The following is a 7,121-nucleotide window of genomic DNA, read 5'->3' on the forward strand; positions in this document are numbered from 1 at the left end:
TTCGGCTTGCGCGAAAAACGAATTGAAATAATTTATTGTAAACATGAACCAGGAACCACGGAGCGCTTATCCTGGAAGTCGAGAAATTTTATCAGCGGACTGACAGTTACTGAATTTCGGCTTGCGCGAAAAACGAATTGAAATAATTTATTGTAAACATGAACCAGGAACCACGGAGCGCTTATCCTGGAAGTCGAGAAATTCTATTAGCGGACTGACAGCTACTGAATTTTGGCTTGCGCGAAAAACGAATTGAAATAATTTATTGTAAACATGAACCAGGAACCACGGAGCGCTTATCCTGGAAGTCGAGAAATTTTATTAGCGGACTGACAGTTACTGAATTTCGGCTTGCGCGAAAAACGAATTGAAATAATTTATTGTAAACATGAACCAGGAACCACGGAGCGCTTATCCTGGAAGTCGAGAAATTTTATCAGCGGACTGACAGCTACTGAATTTCGGCTTGCGCGAAAAACGAATTGAAATAATTCATTGTAAACATGAACCAGGAACCACGGAGCGCTTATCCTGGAAGTCGAGAAATTTTATCAGCGGACTGACAGCTACTGAATTTCGGCTTGCGCGAAAAACGAATTGAAATAATTTATTGTAAACATGAACCAGGAACCACGGAGCGCTTATCCTGGAAGTCGAGAAATTTTATCAGCGGACTGACAGCTACTGAATTTCGGCTTGCGCGAAAAACGAATTGAAATAATTTATTGTAAACATGAACCAGGAACCACGGAGCGCTTATCCTGGAAGTCGAGAAATTTTATCAGCGGACTGACAGTTACTGAATTTCGGCTTGCGCGAAAAACGAATTGAAATAATTTATTGTAAACATGAACCAGGAACCACGGAGCGCTTATCCTGGAAGTCGAGAAATTCTATTAGCGGACTGACAGCTACTGAATTTTGGCTTGCGCGAAAAACGAATTGAAATAATTTATTGTAAACATGAACCAGGAACCACGGAGCGCTTATCCTGGAAGTCGAGAAATTTTATTAGCGGACTGACAGTTACTGAATTTCGGCTTGCGCGAAAAACGAATTGAAATAATTTATTGTAAACATGAACCAGGAACCACGGAGCGCTTATCCTGGAAGTCGAGAAATTTTATCAGCGGACTGACAGCTACTGAATTTCGGCTTGCGCGAAAAACGAATTGAAATAATTCATTGTAAACATGAACCAGGAACCACGGAGCGCTTATCCTGGAAGTCGAGAAATTTTATCAGCGGACTGACAGCTACTGAATTTCGGCTTGCGCGAAAAACGAATTGAAATAATTTATTGTAAACATGAACCAGGAACCACGGAGCGCTTATCCTGGAAGTCGAGAAATTTTATCAGCGGACTGACAGCTACTGAATTTCGGCTTGCGCGAAAAACGAATTGAAATAATTTATTGTAAACATGAACCAGGAACCACGGAGCGCTTATCCTGGAAGTCGAGCTTCACCGCGTAGCGGACCCGAAGCGCGGGATCCGGGAGGTTGAGAACCCGGTACTCGAAATACGTAGCGGCCCGAAGCGCGGGATCCGTGAGGTTGAGAACCCGGTACTCGAAATTTGCGGAGCGCGACTCTCATCCGTCCGCTCTACTGCGCGGTTGTTACCCGACTGAGGAACTCGGCTAGCCGATTCTAGATTGGTGACGTCACTTTCCGAACATCCGAAAATTCAAACTTTGGTTTCGAACTGTAATACTACGTATGATGATGTATGATGTATGATGTACGATGTACGATGTATGATGTATGATGTATGATGTATGATTATATGATATGATGTATAATGATTTTAGTTTTCACGTTTCATACAAGAAATACACACGTTATCTCTCCTGCCGATTCCAGACTCAAGCGACCAGTCCCTTCGATGGTCAGCCGTTGACTGCAGATATATTCTTCAGTGAACGGGCCGGCTAATAACGCTGCCGTTCTGCGACAGTTGGATGATGAAAAATTTCGCTCGTATCTTTCAAATGTGCGTTAAAATACACTCGAAGTGTTAAGAAGCGTCGTTCTTTCTCTCCCTATCACCTTTCTAGGTCTTTAAACCACTACGCAGCGTTAAATACTGTCTCATATACGAAGCATCCATTTCATCTCGTTCAAAATTAGCGCATCCGTGATGTATTACAGTTACTCTGAATTTTTTTCCATCCGAATACTTTTCGAAAAACAATTCTGCTCCTCCACCCAACGCAGATGCTTCACTTGCGACCAGCTAAAACAGCGTTTCGATTCTATGCCTATGAAAATTCAAGATCGAGAGAGCAAATGAAAAGTTGTTGGAATAATTATGAATACTAATGTTATGGAATACATCGAGCGCGCGTCGAATAAAATCCCATTTCGAAATGAAAAATACTTCTCTTTTCATATCATAGCTAATCTAGCAATATAGGTAGATAGGATGGTTGGAGGTGTTCGGAAATGGTAGGACATTTCAAAAGTTAAAGTCGACGACGATCCGGTGCATCAATTTTATCGTTACAGATTTTCTTTTCCCATGAGGCATAGAGTATTCAACAACGATAATGCAGTCCTTAAAATTCATCATTCATCTCTGTCTGGAAAGCTAATTCGCAAGGTGTGGTATTCTAGATATGTCAAAACTAAGCTAGCGGCACGTGTTTGCATTATTAGAAAAATACCCGTACTCTACATACACTGTTTCTAATCTTTTGCTACATTTGGTTTAATCCCCATGCTTCCACAGCACGAATAGTCGGAAATGTTTTTGATTATCCATAATAAAACAAGAGAAGTAACAAAGCTTAAATTTATTGTTAAAGCTCCAATGAATACATCAAACTGCGGTCGAATTCATTTATTATTTGCACATGACCTCTGTACATTTGATAAATTATTCCTAAATACATTGAAACATATGTATTTATAATGAAATATCATGCAATGGGCTGTGTAAACTACAAACTATAATTTCTATCAAATAGCTGCTTTTATGTCAACTGGGCTTTGAGACTCAGTTAAGTTGGATCTCGATTTTTGCCATTGTATGTAGGACATTGGGTTACAAGAACAAATGCGAATTACGAAGAACTCCGTATTAGAGATAAGGATATTTTAGTTCAAGTATACCTATACACAGAAATCCGTATGTGAATATACTAAGACCTCTGTGTTTATTGTAAAAGTCTAGTTTTAAATATGTGTATATATTTATATACACATGCATAAGTATACGTATACATATATACACACATACATGTACATAAATAATTGCCAAGAAATTATAAACACTCACAACTTGTCGCAAATGGAGTAAAACGTAAGGTTAATAATATACAAATTACACAAGCGCACCATAAAACATGGCAAGGGTAATCCTAGTGCAGTGATTGTACAAACTGAAGAAATATACATTTACATATACATGATATAAATTAATAGACTAGAAAAGAGTATTTAGAGAGCTTATCTAATTCCGATCTTGTCACAATAGATCATTAACATAATCAATATACGGTTAAAGCTGTATTAGCTACATTCACTATTAGAGATAATATTTTTTATCCATTTTTATAGTTACATATTTAATTTCTTGTACAACAATTTTTCAAATTTCACCGCAAAATGCCCAACGAGTTCTCGTAGTGCAAATACGAGTCCAATTACCTTACAGATGGCATTACATTGATTTTTGCCTTCTCGCGTCGAGTTTTAAATACAGAGAAATCTCAATGAAAGCTCATTTCTATAAGATTTATTGTAGTGCTGTATTCGTAGCTGTACCTGTTATTCTATATTATATACTGTCCTAAATTTTAAACACACAGCACAACAATGGCTGAAAGCACAATGGCAAGAAGAGAGGAGCAATTTGCATCCTAATAAATCTTTTCTTCTTCGTACGTAGCGGAGCGATGTCACGTCGGAGGATATGTACTAGTGGATCACTAGGTGGGGCACAGAACTGAAACATAATTGTGTTGAAAATCTTCAACATCTCTTACAGAAAGTAGGTACGTTGCCAGACCTTATATACCAACAATGAATATTCGTAGAGGCTATATTCATAAATACTTACAAAAGTAAGCTAATATTTTACCCGCAATTGCTTATTACTGATAACTTGATATGATAATATCCCCTCCCCGCCCCTCCCCGCATACATCTACTTCTACTCCTACTCTACTCCAACTCCTACTACTACGACTACTCCTATTCCTACTCCGACTTCTACCACTTCTACTTCAACTCCCACTACTCCTACTCCTGATCCTACTCCTACTCTAATGAATATAATAAAAATGTTATACTCACAGTGTACAAGTCCTCGTCATCCTCGTCCTCCTCCTCGCCCACCTCGATCACCCGCAACCACCGCGAACTACCTCGGGTTATACCTTGAATAGTAATGAATATTTTTAGTATAAGAACACATCAAAAACACTGTTCAAGGATTAATATAATTAATTAATTAATTAATAATATAATCAAGTTTATTAGCGCATTTGAAGCTACTGAACATGTGCTTGCGCGAGAAATGAATTGAAATAATTTGTTGTAAACGTGACAAGTTTGAAAAATTTAAAATAAAATATAATGACAATTGTCATTAAATATTATAAGAATATTAATTAATTAATTAATAATATAATAAATTATATGAGCTTATTCATAGCTACTGAATATGTGCTTGCGCAAAAAATGAATTGAAATAATTTAATGTAAGCATGATAAGTTTGAAAAATTTCAGATACAACATAATTACAATTGCCATCAAATATTATAAGAATATTAATTAAGTAATTAATAATATATTAAATTATATGAGCTCATTCATAGCTACTGAATATGTGCTTGCGCGAAAAATGAATTGAAATAATTTAATGTAAACATGACTAGTTTGAAATATTTTTGATAAAATATAATTACAATTGCCATCAAATATTATAAAAATGTTTTACTCACCGAGCACAAATCCTCGTCTTCCTCGTCCTCCTCCTCGTCCACCTCCGATCACCTCCAACCGCTGCCAACCACCTCTAACGACCACGGCTAACCACCTCGGGTTATACCTCGATCACTGATAAATGTTTTCAGTATTAGAACACATTAAAAATATTGTGTAAGCATTAATGTAATTTTTGCATAGACACATTGTACGAAAATTATGGAAAAATTATAAAACATTGTAGAAATTTTATTAGCGCATTGATAGATACGGAATTTGGACTTGCGCGGGAAATGAGTTTAAATAATTCATTGTAAACATGACAAGTGTAAAAAATTTCAGATGAAATATAATTACAATAGCCATGAAATATTATAAAAATGTTATACTCACAGTGCAGAAATCCTCGTTATCCTCGTCCTCCTCGTCCACTTTTTTCTCCTCATCTATCTCCTCCTCCTCCTTTCCGTCCTTCTCCTCATCCACCTCGATCCCCCGCAACCTCCCTTAAACACTTCCGACCACCTCCAACCACCTCGGGTCATACCTCGAATACTAATAAATAATTTCAGTATTACAACACGTGGAAAATATTGTCTGAGGATCAATATATTTTTTTCATATACAGGTTTGACTAAGAAGATTATGAGAAAATTATAAGAAATTATAGAAATTTCTCTAGCGCATTGATAGCTACGAAATGTGGGCTTCCGCGAAAAATGGATTGAAATAATTTACTGTAAACATGACAAGTTTGAAAAATTTCAAGATGAAATATAATTACAATTGCCATTAAATATCATAAAAATGTTATGCTCACCGTGCACAAATAGTAACATAGCTTTTTCTTATTGGTTGACACGAAAATAGTTGATTATAATTATTAATTTTGTACTATTATAGCATACAAATGGTTAAAAGCTGAAAGCAATCAATAATTATATAGCTAAATTTCAAGTAACACCGAAAAAAGGTCAATAATGAAATCAGATAATGGAGAAAAACTATCTTTCATGTCGGTTCAAAGAGGAAACCGGATTCTTCAAATGCTGCCATATGAAAAATCGGTAAAAGTACATATATTTTTTTTTTTAATCAATCAAATACGATAAGTTCCAAGCGAAACGTTGATTGTCGGCTATTTTTTTTATAGGGAGATAACTAACGAAGCTTTTTAAAATTTCGAGTGTAGTTCAACTCACATTTGGACAGTACAAGAAAAATTTATTTACCATCAATTGTCGCAAAATGGCGAAGTCATTAGTTGGTCATCGAAACACCTCGTCGCTGGAATCTCGAATTGGCCGGAAAGATGGAGTGCGTAATTTTTGTCTGAAACGTAAAAACTAAAATTACTTCGAATTGACATATATTTTCATCATCGATGAACTAAGAAACTCATAAAATACGTTAAATCACATTCATATCCGTTCAGAAGAAAAAAATCGTTAAGTTTTACCTTTTAGCTCGACAATTAACACGAGATCACTGCCTTTTGGGTTATTTTGGTACATCGATAATAGAATGGTGCGCGAATTAAAAATAACAAGTTTTAAAACACTCGCTCGCTAAAGCTCGCTCGTGGTCGGATGCCTAGTGTAACTGATTTTTCTGCTCGTGCGCTCGCTTACTCGTTGTCAGTGTTTTAACACATAACACAGTTGTAGGGGAGACTGGGATACGATGACTCCCCAAACAATTCTGGTATTGGCTTCACAGTATACAGAATGAACACCGTCTTTGTGCATGTGACGTAAACCGAATCTGCTCGTAAGATTTTTTCTATATAATACTACAAATCACGCTTACAGATGCATGTAAGTATAACGTATTGTGATTTTATGATAATAAATTTCCACAAAAAATACCACAGAACAACCAGCTAAGTGCTAACAGATCTGATACACTAACCACAGCAATTTTAGCTCTAATTGAACGACGTTATTGTCATCTATTCCTATGTACCTATATAATGCCAAACACTCACCAATTGCAATTTGTTGGTCCTGGTCGCTCGGTTTTTTCCGATTCAAAGTGTTATCTGAAACATGCATTTTGGTTTGATGGTACAAAACATGACGTTTTCAATAATCAAACTTGTAAACTTGAAAATTAGTCCGGAAGGTCAAAAATCACCAGGTCAAGAACCTGGACAGCCAGAATTACGTAGCGCTTGTCCTGGAAG

General features: G+C 36.5%; 1 long non-coding RNA gene across 3 annotated transcripts; it reads right to left on the bottom strand.

The window, feature by feature from the left end:
* Positions 1-2,817: 2,817 nt before the first annotated feature.
* On the bottom strand, positions 2,818-7,121 carry LOC124211260 (uncharacterized). Of its 3 annotated transcripts, XR_011176453.1 has the most exons (7): positions 7,073-7,121; positions 6,924-6,977; positions 6,169-6,268; positions 5,330-5,491; positions 4,954-5,068; positions 4,303-4,385; positions 2,818-3,952 (listed from the first exon to the last, which is right to left on the bottom strand). It is a non-coding gene; the product is annotated as an uncharacterized lncRNA (long non-coding RNA). The 3 variants fall into 3 exon arrangements; XR_006881431.2 differs by lacking the exon at positions 7,073-7,121 and having other exon boundaries at positions 6,924-7,054; XR_006881432.2 differs by lacking the exons at positions 6,924-6,977; positions 7,073-7,121 and adding an exon at positions 6,396-6,663.

Source organism: Neodiprion pinetum, chromosome 2, assembly GCF_021155775.2.
Source record: "Neodiprion pinetum isolate iyNeoPine1 chromosome 2, iyNeoPine1.2, whole genome shotgun sequence".
In the NCBI taxonomy this organism is placed as follows: Eukaryota; Metazoa; Arthropoda; class Insecta; order Hymenoptera; family Diprionidae; genus Neodiprion; species Neodiprion pinetum.